General features: G+C 43.3%; 1 protein-coding gene across 8 annotated transcripts in view; it reads right to left on the bottom strand.

The window, feature by feature from the left end:
* TRAF7 (TNF receptor associated factor 7) overlaps positions 1-18,725 on the bottom strand; it is a 1,047,901-nt gene that overhangs the window by 422,031 nt on the left and 607,145 nt on the right. The window lies entirely within an intron of this gene.

The following is an 18,725-nucleotide window of genomic DNA, read 5'->3' as shown; positions in this document are numbered from 1 at the left end:
TGTACTGTGTGTGTACTTATTATCCTTTCCCGATATGGACGCCCCTCACTGGTGTTAGTGGTGAGGATTCAGGCTCCATGATTGCTGGGCCAGGGCACGGGTGTCACATATTAACTGTTTGGCAATAGTGGGATATTCACACCACATATTAATTGGTTGGCAAATACTAATTGGCTTGTAGTGGTGTGGGTAGAGTGACTTCCTGTAGCTTGTGTACAGTGATCACTGAAGGCGTTTTGTACTCTAAATCAGCCATGCAGTGAGTTCAGATCACAATTGTTTTATTTCTTTTGTTAGCTTAGTCAGGGAGAGCAGGCAGCATGTTAGCAAAGAATTATGGAAAGCTGACCCAGAATGATACCACAGTATAAGGACAAAATGATTGACTTCAACAATTGGCTAAGCTTCTGTTGTCATTCAAAGGGGATCCAGTATCTATCTTCCTGGGATGACATGATCGACAAACCACGATGCTTTGCCAGAGATGGTCTGCACCTGTCATCCCTGGGATTCAGGTTACTGGCTAAAGCTCTTGCCACCCCTATAGTGCCTTTTTTAGGCAAGGTACAAAGGACAAAACCACCACCGTAACAGATACAAGCATGCAAAATCTGAAGGTAATGCTACTCAATGCTAGAAGTCTAAACCTCAAAATGCACTCTCTTGAGGCACTCCTAAAAATGGAGAACATCGATATCTGTGCAGTAACTGAGACCTGGTTCAAGGCTCCAGAGAGCACCCCTGCAGTACCAGGCTACAACTCTTACCACACTTTTTGGTCACCAAACCAAGACCGAAACACTAAAGGTGGAGGAGTGTCCATATTCGCCAAGGATATCCACACCTCCAGGCTAGCTGCCCAACACAATGCATCTGAAATTCTCCAGGTGCAACTAACACTAGGTAAAACTGCAATCCAAATTGCAGCTTGCTACAGATCCCCCACCATGCCCCAAGATTCTCACTACACCTTTCTAAACATACTGGAAAATATTAAGATACAACCAAACAGCCTAATACTGAGTGATTTCAACTACCCTGAGATTAACTGGGAAAACTACTCGGGTACCAACAACTTTTCCCAATGGTTCTTGGAATTCATAAATTCCAATGCCCTGTATCAACTAATCCATTGTCCCACCAGGGGCTCCAATATCCTAGACCTGGTCATTACCAACATGGGAGATAGATGCTCCACACCAGTGGTCACCCCCTCATTGGTCAGGTCTGACCATAAGCTAATCACCCTTGACATCCACATCCCACCCCCCACCCCCCAGTAAGGAAACCTCCGTAAAAAAACTACTCCAAAGCCAGCTTCATGCTACTCAAGTCAGAAATGACATACGTCATGACACCCATGCGGACAGGAGTTGAAAGTGTGACTGCTGAATCCTACACTAAGGCACTGTACAAGCACATCCACCCGTGCATGAATCGTGCCATCCCAAACAGAACAAAGACGCTCTCCTCCAAAAAAGGAAGCTAATCTGGTGGTCCCCTGCCATAAAAAAATTATACAACAGAAGGAAGAAACTGTTGCAGAAAAGAGGAAAATCCCAGGATGCAAAAAAGTACAGTTGTGTACACTTACCATAAATGTAGATGTTCAAGTGTATTCACTGTTGCAGTCATCACATTTGGGTTATCTGTTTGCAGTAGCCCTCAGTCAGCCTGATTAACAAAGTCTTGGGTCCTGCGTCGGTAGCTGTCTCTTCTTCCATGACGTCAGGTAGTCAGGGGTATAAAACATGCAGCCGACGCCATTACATCAGTTATTCTTGCCCCAGATGTCAGGTGCCCCCATAATGGGAAGCAATAAAATAAATTTAAATATATACAATGATATACCTCCAATAAAAAAGCAAATACACAAAAATGCTTTTAAGCATAGTAAAAGAGAGTAGAGGTATAGCCAAAAAAAATAAATCAGGGGGCCGGAGGGAGGGTAACCAGGACTGCAACAGTGAATACACTCGAACATCTACATTTATGGTAAGTGTACACAACTGTACTATGTTCTTCGTGTTTCACTGTTGCAGTCATCACATTTGGGTAGATTCCTAACCAAAGCTAAAGATGGGAGGAGGAATTTAGATAGCATTAGGACCAGCTATCAGGCCCTGCAAAACTATAGCGGCAAAGCCAGCTCTGGATTTAGAGAAAATTGGCAAATGGCAATGCTTGGTGAAAGTATGTACAGAACTCCAGGTAGCAGCTTCTAGGATGTCGCTGGTAGGGACACCTCTGAGAAAGGCTGTAGAGGTAGATGCAGCCCTGGGTGAATGGGGTCTGATCCCCTGGGGGATAGGTTTTCCATGGTGCTTATAGCAGAAATGAATGCAATGGCCTATCCATTTAGAAATGGTTTGCTTTGAAATAGCCTTCCCCTCTGCCCCTGCAGCAAATGCCACCAGCAGTTGCTCAGATTTCCTTTGGGGTTTAGTCCTATCTAAGTAAAATCTAAGTTGTCTGTGCACGTCTAAGGAGTGCAGTATCCATTCCCCCTTGTTCTGTGGATTAGGAAAGAAGGCTGGCAAATGAATGGACTGATTAAGATCCACACTGGATACCACCTTAGGCATGAAGGAGGGATTGGTTCGGAGGGACACCCTGTCTGCATGAAAGATGATGAAAGGCTCCACTGCCATAAGGGCCTGTAATTCAGATACCCTTCTTGCTGAAGTGACTGCTAAAAGGAAGGCTGTTTTCCAAGAAAGGAATTTTAAATCTGCACTAGTAGCTGGCTTGAACGGAGGAACGAGTGAGTTTTTCCAATACAAAGTTAAGGTCCCAGGCTGGAGTTGGGGCTCTCCTGGATGGTCTTAAACATTCTGGCCCCTCTGAGGAACTGCTTGAGCAGTGGATGAGAGAAGAGGGGAGGTTCTGTGTTATAATGAGCTGAAATGGCTGAGGCATGAATTTTGATGGAGGAAAAAGAAAGGCCCTTGTGAAGCATCTCAGTTAAGTATTGTAGAATCTGAGGTAAGTTGGGCGCTGCTGTGTTCATCCTTTGAGATTGGTTCCAGGCACAGAATCTTTTCCATTTTTCAGCATAAGATTTTCTAGTACTAGGCCTCCATGCTTCTAAAATGATATCCATCACTGGTTTACTGAGGGATGGTAAAGGAGAAATTAGGTAATTAGCCAGGCTGCTAGGTTCAGGGTTTGAAGCTGAGGGTGCAGAATCTGGTTCTCCTGCTGAGACAACAGGGTAGGGGTCTGAGGCAGGTGCCATGGGGCCAACAGTGACACACTGCGCAAGAGAGGGTACCAGTGTTGGCGTGGCCAGTCTGGTGAAATCAATATCGTTCTTGGTTTGTCCTTTTTGACCTTTAGTTGTACTTTGGAGAGGAGAGGCAGAGGAGGAAAGGCATAAACTGATATGTTTTTCCAGCTGAAGGACAGAGCATCCAATTTCCAAGCTTGTTTGTGGGGAGTCCTTGTGGAAAATTTGTCTAATTGGTAGTTCTGGGGGGAGGCAAACAGGTCTATATCTGGGCTCCCACATTTGTCAACATGTTGAAAGTCTTTGGTTCCAGTTTCCACTCGTATGCTTAGTCCATCTGCCAGTGTATTTAGTTTTCCTGGCAGCAATTGAGCTTGTAGATGCACTTGGTAGCTCAAAGCTGTGTTCCACAGTGCCATGGCTAGTCTGCAGAGGGAGTAAGAATGGGTACCCCCTGCTTGTTTATGTACCACATAACAGTGTTGTTGTCCATCTTTACCATTAATTGTCCTGGAAGAATGTGGTCCTTGAAGGCCGTCAGAGCATTCTGTACAGCTAACATTTCTTTTTGATTGATATGCAGGTGCATTTGACTTGGGTTCCATTTGCCCTGAATGCACTTCCCTGCCAGGTGAGCCCCCCATGCATAGTCTGATGAGTCTGTTGTTAGGATTTGGGTGGCAGGGGGTAGAGTGAATGACAGTCCCTTGTTTTGGTGGCAGGCCTCTGCCCACCAAAGGAACTCTAGGCGTAGGCAAGGTATGATAGGAATCATTGCTTCTACGTCCTGAGAATGTTGACACCATAGGCTTTTTAGATAACATTGTAGTTTCCTCATATGCAGTCTTGCATATGGAATTTGAAGAATGCAGGAGGCCATGAACCCCAAGGCTAGCAATATTTGCCTTGCAAATAGCAGGGTTTTTGTGGCCACTAATTTGAAGTAGGTTGTCAAATGAATTTGTTTCTCTGGCGTGAGGAAAGCCATCTGGAAAGTTGTATTCAAACTTGCTCCCAGGAATACAATTTGTTGACAGGGTACCAGGTGAGATTTCTTTTCGTTTATGGTGTACCCCAGACAAGTTAGCACGCTTTGTCCAAAAGCCAGATGATTCAAAAGTATGTCCTGGCTTTCTGCCTGAATTAGACAATCGTCCAAGTATGGGTATATTTGAATATTTCTTTGCCTGCAAAATGCAGTGACTGGAGCTAGGCTCTTTGTGAATACCCTGGGTGCAGTAGATAAGCCAAAGGGCAGTGCAGAGAACTGATAGTGCATGCAGCCTGCTTTGAAGCAAGTATATTCTGCAAGATTCCCTGATTGGGATGTGCAGGTATGCTTCCTTTAAATTGAGTGTTGTCAACCGGGCATCTTTGCCTAGCATAGGAAGCAACTGGTGAAGAGTTAGCATCTTGAATTTTGGAATCACCAAAAAGGTGTTGAAAGTAGACGGGTCCAGGATAGGACGCCATGAATTGTCTTTTCTGGGTACCAGGAAAAGTCTTGAGTAGAAACCTTGTCTGGTACAGTTTGAATAGCCTTTATGCTTAAGAGAGAGAGTACTTGCTTTTGAGCCTCTGCCCACTGATTTGGGGGTAGATCTGGCCAACCGTTTGTGGTTGATAACATGTGGAAGTGAAATCTGTATCCTTGGGAAACTATATTTAAAACTCATTTGTCCTGGGTAATGAGTTCTCAGTTTTTTGCATGTAGAGCAATCTTTCCCCCCCCAAAGGGGCAGTCAGTTGAGAAGTGCTTGGCAGTTTTAAAATTAAGTCAATGAGAAAGTTTACCATAAGGGGGAGTTTTACTACTCCCAGATTTGTAAGTGGGGGCCCCCACTGTTTAGTCCTGAATGTACCCTGGGACTGAAGCCTGGGTGTTCTGCTGGATCTGGGTTTGGTCTGAGAAGGCCTGGAAGAGGCAGAAAGGACCAATTCTTAGAGGGCCAATGCCTACTAAATCTTGGAGGTTGTACTTGTAAGAAATCTTTAACAGTTTGCACAGATTTAGCTTTTTCCTCCCTCTTTTTAAGAACTTCTTCTGCCTTGTTGCCTGATTTAAGGGAGCATCCAGTAATATAGCTTTAACATGATCTGGCCAGGATTGCTACTTAAGCCAAGCATGCCTTCTAAGTACAGACCCAGTGACAGCAGCCCTGCAAGATACCTCTAGTGAATCAAAACCACATTGCAAAGTATGTTTTCAAACCTGTTCAGCAGAATGCATTAAATCCTGTAAATCCTTATTTTCAGCACAATCAGAAATCAACATAATTTTCTATTTAAGCAATCCAATAATATGCTGCTGATACTTTAACATATGAAACTGGCAGTTTAAGGCCCTAATGGCCAAGGTTGCAGAAGTGTATACCTTCTTACCCCATCTATCCAGCGCCCGGGAGTCTCTATCAGAGGGGTAGGGTTTTTGGCAGTAGTAGCTTTAATGCCCTTGGGTCCCTGTGAATTGGTCTCAGGATCCGCAGTAGGATTTTTGAAAAGGAACTTATGAGAGTCAAGAACCCTGTAATATCTATCAGGTTTTCTGGAAGCAGGAGGTAAAGAGTCAGCGGCCAAGCTAGATTCCGAAAAGGCATCATCAACAATGTCTAGTACAGGAGGGATAGCTAAAGGCCTGTGCTGGGGCAGGAGTAAGAAATCCCTAAGCCTCTTTTTAGAATCAGAGAAATCCTGACTTTCCCAATGAAAATGCTCCCTAAAAGTATGCAAGGTTTCACCAAAGAAAAATCCTCTGGGGGGGTGGGGGGGGGGCAGAGTCCTCTGCATCAGAATTCTCATAGGTAGATAAGGGTAAATCCTGGACATCAGAGGAAACAGAAATTTCAGAATCCTGGTCAGGAGTATCAAAAACAAATTCAGTCCTAAGTCTCTTAGAGGGGGAAGGTTGGCTTCCCCTGATTAAAGTAATAAGGTCTTCAGCCATTCTTATCATTTGTTTTTTAGGCATAGAGGCCTGACCATGCAATCTGGGCGTCAGTTTTCTAAGCATGGTTCGAGTTTTAGGCCCTGAAGAAGATGGCGTTGGTTTAATATGCAAGTCAGTAGACCTGAATACACCCTCAGAAGCCAGTGCCTGCACAGCAGCTCCGGACCCATCCAAGGTAGAGACATCCACAGGTTCCACAGTTGAAGCATCTCGCGGCATAACGGACTCCGAATGGGTCTCAGTAGAGGCCTGTGAATCTGAAGTAGCGGGTATCAGGGGCTACGAAAGCACAACACTGAGTACCGGTGAACTGGCGAGTGGCTTAGGAGAAGTGTCGTCGGCAGCTTTGGACCTAAGTGGCCCGTCTGTCTTTACGTTTTTTCCGTACTGATTTTCCCTTAGACAAAGGGACTGCAAAGGTAGAGGTGAGTAGTAGTACCCAGGCTGATAGTGAGGCACCACTGTCAGAGGATGCCAGACTTCCTGTAGAAGGGGAGCTGGGAAGGGTTACAAAGAGAGAGTTGAGACGGGCTCAGCTCTCAGACCCTACATTACAAGGCCTGAGGCAGGTAGCTAGTGAGGCACCTGATCTCAAGGGAAGGGGGAATCTGCACATTGGGACAAAGGGTTACTGTATAGAGAGTGGTCCCCTGAGGGAGGGCTAGAAGGTGAAAGGGTACAGCAGTTGGTAGTGCCTAGAGCCTACCAGCTGGCACTTCTAGCCATAGCCCATGATATTCCCTTTGCAGGTCATATGGGCATAAAACGTACAAAGAGACATATTATGCAGAACTTCTACTGGCCTGGAATTTCCAGAGATGTAACAGGGTACTGCAGGACCTGTGAGCAGTGCCAAAAGGTAGGCAAGGCAGGAGACTAGGTGAGAGCTCATTTGATGCCTTTGCCTGTGATAGAGGAGCCATTTCAGAGGGTAGCTATAGATATTATGTGGCCTCTGAGTACCCCAAGTTCCACAGGGAAAAAGTATAGCCTAGTGGTAGTAGCTTATGCTACACAATACCCCGAGGCAGTGGCTCTGTCCTCCATTGAGGCAGAAAAGGTGGCAAGTGCTTTGTTAGAGATTTTCAGCAGGGTAGGTTTCCCAAACGAAATACTGACTGACAGAGGTGCTGATTTCATGTCAGACCTGCTGGCTTGTCTATGGAAGTACTGTGAGGTGAAGCACCTGAAGACCACCCACTACCATCCCCAGACAAATGGTCTTGTTGAGAGGTTAAACTCTATAATCAAGTCCATGCTACAGGCATTTGCAGACCAGTTTAAGAGGGAGTGGGAGGAATATTTGCCCCATCTGTTTGCTTACAGAGAGGTTCCCCAGGAATCTACAGGTTTTTCACCCTCTGGGTTGATGTATGGGCATAGAATGAGGAGTCCTCTAGATTTAATTTGTGATGAGTGGGAAGGGGAGTATGCATCTCAGGAGTTTGTTGTGGCATATGTCCTAAACCTCAGAACAAGGCTCAGGGAACTCATGGATTTGGCCCAGGAGAACCTGGCAGAAGCCCAACAACAGAAAAAGGCATGGTATGACAGGAATGCTTGAGCTGGAGAGTATGCTGTGGGGCAGCAGGTAATGTTTCTCATTCCTGTCAGACACAACAAGCTGCAAGCAGCTTGGGAGGGACCGTATAAGGTGGTAAGAAAGGTAAGTTATGTTAACTACATGGTGGAACTGCTAGGCAGGAAGCAGGGGCACAAATTGTACCATGTTAACATGATGAAACCTTACCATGATAGGGAGGCCCTAGTGCTGAGTATTTGCAGTGGCTTGCAGGAGGAGTCTGAGGGAGATCTGGTGACTGATCTCCTCAGTGAGGCTCGGACTGACACCTCAGTGGAAGGGTAGCAATGTCCCAGCAGCTATCTCCTACCCAGGTTCGAGAAATCCGAGCAGTGTTACAGGGGTTTGGGGACATGTTCACTGGGAAACTAGGGTGCACCCACCTGGTACAGCACCAGGTGGATACAGGACCGCAAAGGCCTATTAGGCAGTCCCCTTAAAAGGTACCTGAGACAGTCAAACAGACTCTGAGGGAGGAGATACAAGAGATGTTGGAACTAGCGGTGATTCAAGAGTCCAACAGTCCCTGGGCCTCCCCAGTGGTGCTGGTGCCAAAGAAGGATGGCAGCACCAGGTTCTGTGTGGACTACAGGAAATTAAACAGTCACACAGAGTCATATGCTTACCCTATGCCTAGGACAGATGAGGCCGTAGAACACCTGGGTGGAGCTAAGTAACTTAGAACCATTAATCCTACCAAGGGTTACTGGCCGGTGCCCTTGACTCCCAGTGCTAGAGAGAGATCAGCCATTGTGACTCCTTTTGGCTTGTATGAGTTCACAAAGATGCCCTTTGGGATGAAAAATGCTTCAGCAACTTTCCAAACGCTGGTAGATCATATCCTAGGAGGAGAGTTTGCCCTTGCTTACCTATACGATATTGCCATCTACAGCCATTCCTGGCAAGAGCACCTTCAACATGTCAGGGAGGTGCTGGGCAGACTACAGAGGGCAGGGTTGACCATTAAGCCGAACAAATGTCAGGTGGGTATGGCAGAGGTCTCCTACCTGGGACATAGAGTGGGGAGTGGTAAGATCAGGCCAGAAGCTGCCAAAGTGGAAGCCATTCAGAAAGCTAGCTTGAGTTCTCCGGGGGGGGGGGTGAAGATAGGTGAAGGCTGCCAGCCTAGACAGATAGAATTTTGTAGATAATTCTGCCATATATATAAATATTAATGTAAGCCACAGGCTTGTTCTCTTAAATGTGAAAAGACTGCATTGGATATTGAACTGCAAAATTGTAACATCTATGCACTCTGCTGTAAGAAAGCTAAGTCAAGCATTTCATGACTGTCTTTGATGTCAAAATTCAGAGACGATATGTCTGGAGGGAGGCATCCTGCCTATTGTTTTAAGACCAGAGTTAATGGCTAGAATCTGCATGCATAAATGTCCTTTATTGCTCTGGTTTCTGACCAGGTGTAAAGAAAGTAAATGTAGTTTCTGTTAGCGTGGGAACATCAGAGAAGTGTGAAGAATTACGTAATGTGAAGCAGCTCTGTGTTATCAATTTAAAGACAGATGATCAGAGAGCTCTGGGCATTTTGTCTTGAGAACATCCATCACCAGCACTGCTTTGCTCTATATGTAAGTTATTTAGAACCATGTTTTCTCTTAGAAATAGCTAGGAATTACGAAGATTAGATTAATTGTTTTTCTGTGTTGATGTTAGAACTTTTCTACGGTATTATTTTAAGTATTTCTCTGTGATCTCTGAACTCTTGACTAGCACTGTGTACTAAGAAGTATTGTCTTGTGTTTTTATTATTTACTATTAAATATTTTTAAACCTTTCAACTGTGGCTGTTTTGTGTAGAGATAACTTAAGCTCTAAGAGTACATTGCATGTATATAGTGATGCTGTACCAAGTCACTCCAAATAAGTCTTGACTGTTAGGTCACACTTACCATTTGGATAATAATATTGCGCAGTAACAACTGGACACCCTTTTAAGGGCCTTTGAGTAGCTGATAAATATTAGTGGATAGTGGTAGCTGGTACTACCTTTTAGACTGGGCAGAAAGGGGGCACAACTGAAGAATCTGTGCCAGCCTTCCCCAGGAGTGTCTGTGTGGTTGTATAAACTCTTATCTCAAAGTGTGTGTGTACCAGCTACTTGGGCAGGGACATGAAGCACTGGTTGGACAGGGAGGGTGCTGGAGGTTTTAGCTTGCCCACTAGACTGAGATCTGGACCCTATAGCTGTGCCAGTGGGGAGTCTTACTGGGGACCTGGAGAGAAAGGGAGAAACTAGCCCCAGACTGACTGTGATCACTGTGTGCTCTTAAGGGAAACTGTACTTTACTGTGTTTGTATTTATTATCCTTTTCCTATGTGGACGCCCCTTCACTGGTGTTAGTGGTGAGGACTGAGGCTCCTTGATTGCTGGGCCAGGGCATGGGTGTCACAATGTGCATACTGATTTAAGTTCTTTGCTGCTATTTGTGTGGCAAAGAGGAATAAGGCACCCATCCTGTGTTCTGAAGGTGCACTGGAGTGAGAGTTCTAATTCAGACCAACGTAGAAATATCTCATGTATACCAACATTTTCTAGTGGGTATGCCATAGATTGGTTTTCCTCATTTCAAGTACCTCTCCATTTTTTTCTTTTGTTTTTTTGTTTTTTTTTGGGGGGGGGGTGCACTGCTGGACAACTGGCTAGACAAGACCCAGACAGAAACCAGATGCATTCAATTAATACTATTAGGCATCATGAAAACCTTCGAAGTGATGCTGAGCGATGGTTAACAGCGACATCTTAGGAATTATTAGTAAAATAGGGAATATCTTGTAACTATTCCTGTGGCAGCAGGTGTAAGTGCAGGGCTGGAGTACAGATGGCCCTGGATTCTAGTACAGGGTGTGCAACCTTTGTTTTACTGTTGTGACATTGCAGTTTATAGCAATGAACTGCAACACAGGCAAGTGTTCTCTCAAACTTCTTGGGGCAACAGGAGTAAGTGTAGGATTGCCATACACATTGTCCTGGGTTTGAATACAGCACATTCCATAAACTTTTATAGCTGTTCCACTTCCCATTACAGTCACTCTCACTTATAACACTTGACATGGTGTAGCTGATATTAACACAATACAATACTTATAACTCTTCAATTATGTGTAATTTAAAGGTTTAAAGTAAAAGCTCTATACCAGTGGCACACATGCCCTGCTGTAATTAATTGTATCAATGCATTGTATGTCACATATGAAGGTACTAATCTTATCTCTTTTTTTCTCTCAACCCAACACCTGATGCATGCATGTATAGACACATCCTGACTCTCCTGATCTGTGAGGTAGATCAACATGTCATCATGGACCATTTCTAAATGGACACTAATTATATCCTGTCTGTGTGCAACAGACATGTGTGAGTATTTGATGCTACATCTATGTCTGTTACATCTGTCATATGTCCTCAAAGAGTATCATCCTGTGGAGCCTGAAAAGGCCAAGGCAGTCAACAGGAGTCTACACTGAGGTATTCACTCCATAACGACAGATGTGGCAATCAACACCTATATCATCAAGTGGGAAGAACAGTGGATCACATATGTGGCATCTAAACATGTACAAATGTTTGAAGTGACCTATATCTCATGTTCAGTGATCAAGTGTGCTCATTAGGGCTGTCTGCTAGGCCCTTTCCTGTCCATGATTGAAATCACAGACGTCAAGAATGACATAGAAATCCTGTGTCCCAACAGCTGTCTGGAGGACTACAGATTGTGGAGAATCATTGACTCCAACTGTGATACTGGTATAATACAGACAGTATCAACACACATCAAAGATTGCTGCCACGGCCATGGCAACACAAGAGATGCAAAAAAAAACAAAACATTAGGATTTATTTTATTATACAAACAAATGTTCAAAGCAAGGATCATGTAGACGTCACACCCTATCAGCAGACCGGTTGTTGTGTGTCCTGAGTCTGGATATATGGTATGTGGAATGTCCACCAGCACGTGTCCACAGTGGTGAGCACTCCCTTGTATGTAACACAACTACTGAGTTTGTGCAGGACATCCACATGACAGGCCATAATACCTTCATAGTTCACAGCCTTCACCACACTAATACCCGAGTACAATGCACCCTTCAAGTCCCTCCATACACATCTTCCAATGATGTGTAGCTGAAGTGTACCACCTTTGTCACTGGGAGCTGTCATACATCTATTTCTGCATGCCTAAGTACTAGTTTTGTTGAATAAACATTACTGGCTGGTGGCACGGAACCCCCATTAAGGTGTAATACCACATGCATGTGTGATATCTATTTCAGTGATCCACTCATGACATACATAGCTGTTTAATGACACTGATGGCATGGTTTACATTCATGATGCAGACTGATATATCTCTGCCATGCACACCAGTCAAATAGCCTGTAGGGATCACAATGTCAAGTGTGTTTGCTCACACCACCTGCATATGTTAGTGTCAAGACAGTGTGCTTTATTGCACTCATAGATTGCTGACATAGTCGTACAAATGTGTTGGTGCAGAACCTTCTATGCTCACTCAGAAACATATATGTTGTGTCAGAGACATGGGTATTATTGGTGGTATTATTCTGATATCGTCTATGATTGTGCATGATGGTTTTACTGCTGGCCATGAGCCTGTATCTGTGTCTTACTTGTTGGCAGTCTCTGCTGACAATACAGGCATACTCAGCCAAATGATTTTGCACAGCTTCACAACATGCACCCGACCCCAAATGTATTTAACATCCATGACACGACCTCTCCATTTTTCATGTCTGGATGCTTCTATCAGACACACATCATCCACTATTATGCCACGATGTGTGACAGTCGCATCATATTCATTTGTCACTGTGCAGTCCATACTGTGCCATGTGGAGATGTGATTAGTGTTCCTGTTGCAAATTCTTCCTTTTACATTTCTTCATGTGCAGTACATTACAGTGTTTCACCTGTCCTCCTTCCTGGTGTTCATCCCTAAACCTCATCTGTGGTCCTCTATTCAATAAACACACTTCCCATGACTGTTTCTTATAAATGGTAGTCCATATACGCTTACAGATCATTGTCACAACTTGTACAGACTGCCTGGAATGGGATTCCACAATACTCAACACTATATACACTGTCCTGTCCTTTGTCTGCAACACATACATTAATATGTGAAAAACCTTGGTGGTCCTTGTGGTATTCCGCACAATCCCGCTAGCCCATTATGCTGGAGTGTACACAGAGTATCCTGTCCCTGCAACACAATACATTAATATATAAAAAACCCTGGTGGTCCTTGTGGCATTCCGCGCAATCCCACTAGCCCAGTATGCTTGAGTGTACACATACACTCTCCTGTCCCCGCAACATAATACATTAATATATATACATATATATATATATATATATATATATATATATATATATATATGGTTCACTATCACATGGTCGACTCAACATTGTTCAACAGTACAGATGTCCGAACCAAATGTTCGGAAATCTGAACACCGAACAATGTTAATGTCGAACAGAACATTTCAGTGCACTCGATTGTCGAAAATGTCGACTACACTGAAATGCTCCTACCTACACAACACACTACAACAGCTGTTTATAGGGGGGGCAAGCCTCCCTGCACCCCCCATGTGGGGGGCTGCACCCCCCCTACTTATATATACAAACTTCGAGATTGCACTAAAGTGAGGGTAAGTGTACATTTCCCCATCCCCACTATAGTGCGCAATGTTGAAGCTGACAACAGTGGCCATTCGCTCATGTCAACTTCGGCATTGTGGTGATTGCCCTAACGGCACACACACACACACACACACACACACACACACACACACACACACACACACACACACACAAACACACACACAAACACACACACACACACATATATATATATATATATATATATATATATATATATATATATATACTCTGATGGTCTTTGTGGCATTCCGAGCAACCCTGCTAACCCAGTTTGCTATGCTGCAACTAGAAAAGTTATGGTGTGAATATTCATTAAGTGCTGATGCTCATCATGCAAACACGTAAACTACGCGTAGGCTTCGCTCGAAGACTACATGGAGTTTACTGAATCCTAGGGATAGACTTTAGCAAGTTAAAACCTATACACAATCTAAGTCATTATAATTCTCAGTTATTTCTCCAGTAACTATATTGGCTTGGGTGCTGTCTGTGAAGAATCTGCAAATCCTTCTTGTGTCCAGATGGATTTTTGCTAGCTGCTCCAGATTCCTTCACATCCTAAAGGCATGCCATAAGTGAAATGGAGAGCCTCCAGACTGTCTGTGTGTGAATGTTTCATAAGTAAGTAACCTAAGCTGGTTGTGTGTGCACATGTGTATGCATTTGTGCATCCTGCAATGGTCTGCTCCCTTAACCAATATAACTTTTTTCTGCCTTGTGCTCAGTGAGTACCAGGACAGGCTCTAGCTCCCTTGAGAGTCTGAACTAGAAAATGTGCACTATTAGAGAATGAATGAATGAATGAACGATGTAAATACGAATTTTTGTATAACATCACACTGTTTTAATGACTTTTACTGCCTATGGATGATTAACATCAGTAAAATACATAATCTTGTTCCAATCCATTTGTTAAAGTCCTCAGTAATACTCACTTGTATTGCCCAGGTTTAGAAAGTACAACTACAAAAGAATTGTCAAGTCCTTTTAGCAAGGTAAGCTGTTCTGCACTCATTTTTAATGCTTCTGTTATAAGCACTTGATGTCTCAAGTTTGGCTGTACTATGAAGTCAAATCACTACTTCAGAAAGTACAGTTGTGTACACTTACCATAAATGTAGATGTTTGAGTGTATTCACTGTTGCAGTCATCACATTTGGGTTATCTGCCTGCAGGTAGCCCTCAGCCGGCCTGAATACCAGAGTCTTCCATGACGTCAGGTCGTCAGGGGTATAAAACATGCAGCCGATGCCATTACATCAGGTTTTCTTGCCCCAGATGTCAGGTGCCCTCAAAATAGGAAGCAATTATATGGTGTGGAACACCCCCAGCAAAAAGCAAACACATATAGTGAAAGATATGCCAAACCAAAAAGGAAAGGTGAAAGCAAAGACAATCAGGAGGCTGGAGGGAGGGTAACCAGAACCACAACAGTGAATACACTCGAACATCTACATTTATGGTAAGTGTACACAACTGTACTATGTTCTTCATGTTTCACTGTTGCAGTCATCACATTTGGGTTGATTCACAAAGCTAAGGAAGGATGGTGGTAGATTAAGAAGCATTAGGCCTAGCAATCAGGCCCTGTAAGACTGCTGTGGCAAATCCAGCTCTGGATTTAGAAAAGACAGGCAAGTGGTAATGCTTGGCGAAAGTGTGTACAGAGCTCCAGGTTGCAGCTTCCAGGATGTCCCTGGTAGGGACTCCTCTGAGAAATGCAGTAGAGGTAGATGTAGTCCTAGTGGAATGTGTTCTTGTCCCCTGTGGGGTAGGTTTTTTCCATGGTGCTTGAAGCAGAAATGGATGAAGTGCATTATCCATTTAGATATGGTTTGCTTTGAAATGGCCTTCCTCTCTGCCCCCGCAACAAAGCTGATTAGCAGCTGGTCAGATTTTCTGAGAGGCTTAGTCCTGTCCAAATAGAATCTAAGCTGTCTGTGCACGTCTAGTGAATGCAGTATCCCTTCCCCTTTATTTTGAGGATTAGGGGAAAAAAGTAGGCAAATGAATGGACTGGTAAGCCACACTAAACACCACCTTGGGCATAAAAGATGGGTTAGTCCGGAGGGAAACCTGTCTGCATGGAAGATAATGAAGGATTCCACTGCCATAAGGGCCTGCAGTTCAGACACTCTTCTTGCTGAAGTGATGGCTAGAAGTAAAGCTGTTTTCCATGACAGGAATTTCAAACTCTGCTGTAGCAGCCGGTTCAAAGGGGGGAAGTGTAAGTTTTTCCAATACAAAGTTAAGGTCCCATGCTGGAGTGGGAGCTCTCCTGGGGGGGGGAGGTCTTAAATTTTTGGCCCCTCTAAGGAACTGTTTTACCAAAGGATGAGGGAAGAGGGGTGGCTCAGTATTATAATGAGCTGAGATGGCAGAGGCATGAATCTTAATTGAAGAGAAGGATAGGCCCTTGTGGAGCATTTCTCTTAAGTAATCTAGTATACGAGGTAAGCTGGGCACAGTTGTGCCCATCCCACGAGACTGGCTCCAGGAACACTATCTTTTCCACTTTTCTGAATAGAATTTCCTAGTACTAGGCCTCCTTGCCTCAAGAATGACATCCAGCACCTGCTTACTGTGGGTTGCTAGAGGTGAGTTCAGGGGATTAGCCAGACTGCAAGGTTCAGGGTCTGAAGCTGAGGGTGCAGAATTTGGCCCCCCTGCTGGGACAGCAGGGAAGGGGTCAGAGTCAGGTGCCATGGTTGTAGCACTGTCAGACTGCGCAAAAGAGGATACCAGTGCATGGCCAGTCTGGTGCAATCAGAATTGTCCTTGGCTTGTCCTGTTTGATCTTTAGTAGAACCTTCGAGAGGAGAGGCAGAGGGAGAAAGGCAAAGACTGAGAGGCTTTCCCAGGAAAAGGACATGGCATCCACCTTCCAAGCTTGGCTGTGGGGATTTCGGGTGCAGTATTTGTTCAATTGATAGTTCTGAGGGGAAGCAAACAGGTCCACCTCTGGTGTCCCCCCATCTGTTCCAGAAAAGCTTGAATATTTTGGGTTCCAGTTTCCATTCGTGTGGGTCCATCAGATTTCTGCTTAAGTCGTCTTCCAGTGAATTCAGTTTGCCTAGCAGGAATTGAGCTTGTAGGTGCACTTGGTAGCTCAAGGCTGTGTTCCACAGAGCCATGGCTATCAATTAGATAAGCACATAACAACAAAATTGGGGGGGAGGTTCCTAAGTTTGTGTTTCGAAGAGACCAGTCTTTTAAAGAAATTTTACAGGAGAATGGTGGCTCACACAATAATACAACGGGTAGGAGGTGTGGTAACTATAGATGTGGTAGACGTTCCATTTGCAAACATATTATGATAACAGGGGAACATATCAGGGTTAACTATAATACGATTCCCATTGTAGGGCACCATAATTGCATAATTGTTACACACAGAATGTAGTATATATTGCACAATGTCAGAAATGCCCTGTTTTTTATGTAGGAAAAACAGCTAGACAGTTTGGAGAAAGAATAAGGGAGCATTTACTTGATATAAAACACAATAAAGTTACTAATGCTCTAGCCAGACATTTAATGACAAATTCTGATCATGTGTTTAGGTTTTGTGTTATACAGCATATTAAAAAAGATGTACAAGGGAGTGTTTTAGATATACACCTAGACATATGTGAGATAAAATGGCAATTACATTTAGATGCCCTTAACTACCTAGGTATCAATGAAAGTATTAGTATAGCACCCATCCCTTAAGTTAAAACATATTTTAGGATAACCTATTATAACATATTTTAGGGTTGTTTTAGATCAGTACTGGTCACTCATTCAGTAGAAGGAATTGATGTTAGTTATATTTTATATATCACCTATGCACTTCTTTGAAGTGGTTAAATGTATTTATAGAATAGATAGGATTTGTATTTTAGCTTATTGTCTTATTTTATTGGAACATCAACAATATGTGAACATAATATCAGGCTTGTATATTGTATGTGGCTTCCTTTAAAGAGGTTTTATCTTGGTGTGTGTTTTAATATATACAATTGTTTTAATTTAAATAGCAGCGGGTTGCAGTCAATTAAATTGAACAATGTTAATTATGTAGTATATATAAACAAACCACTGGGGTTTGGTTCATTGTTCTGAAGAAGTCCGGTATGTAAGGACGAAACCTGGGTTAACAGAGTTTATCGTGGCTCATTTTTATGTGTTTTTCTGCCAATAAATACTTTTTGGACATCCATTTCATCATTATTTTACTTGGTTTGTGGAACAGTTCATTGTTGGTCAAAAGTGTACAATATCCCTTAGATAACAGAGAGACTTCCTGCTCATGTAATGATCATATAATGACACAGTACATACACGTAAATACCCCCAGAGTTACAGTGCACAGCCGTACTGGGCTATGCAGTTATGCGGAATAAACAACATGGCAGTGAACTACTCGGGATTTGAGACAGCTTTGCATTTAAATGAAGTATCCAATTAACAGATATGCATTAATGCAAAATATACTCCAATAAAATTTCATTGACTAACAATGGGACTGAACAGACTCTATGCATTTAACCGGAATATGCTTTTATCCGATATGCATTTAAGTGGAACCGACTTGTGTTAGTACAATCTCTTAAACAGCAAAAGGCATTGTCATGTTTCTTGAGAAGGAAACAGTACAGAACCAGGGAGCCTCCCAAGACTGGAAGACAGCATAACTGAAGACAGGTTCTAGGAGAGAGCTGACACAAGATTCCACTACCTTCTGTTACAGACACTTTCATGCATCTATTAAATATTTATCTAGCTGATAAATATGGCTTGGAAAGCCAGTCCATAGATTCTTCAATCATCCTAATGACTTAGACAAAAAAGGTAGTCTAACCATACAGTACTTCAAAGTCAAGAGCTAGCATTGCAAATAAAGTCCTTCCTAAAGCTCTGTTCACAACATGGTACAATATGTACATCTCTCTCTCTCCATTTGCTATAATACGATGCAAAACAGCTTCCTGCATTTACACATTGTAAATATCATGTCCAAAATGGATTTACGCTCTGTCTGTATAGCATACGCCCTCTAAATAAGGCTAACTCATTACTTATTTCTCTTAGCTCCAATTACTACTTCCACTCTCACTCTCTCTGATCTCCAAGAAATTCATCCTTATTTACTTTCACAATCTTCTATACATCCTCTCATTTCTACAGTTCAATAACTCTTTAGTCATCTTACTCTAGCCTCAAAAATTCTAAATTATTTTTCAGCACAAATTCTTGACTCTTAACAAAAAATGTC

Source organism: Protopterus annectens, chromosome 12.part0 (assembly GCF_019279795.1).
Source record: "Protopterus annectens isolate FY-2018-M chromosome 12.part0, PAN1.0, whole genome shotgun sequence".
In the NCBI taxonomy this organism is placed as follows: Eukaryota; Metazoa; Chordata; order Ceratodontiformes; family Protopteridae; genus Protopterus; species Protopterus annectens.
The sequence above is the reverse complement of the archived record's forward strand: the minus strand, read 5'-3'. Positions and strand labels throughout refer to the sequence as shown.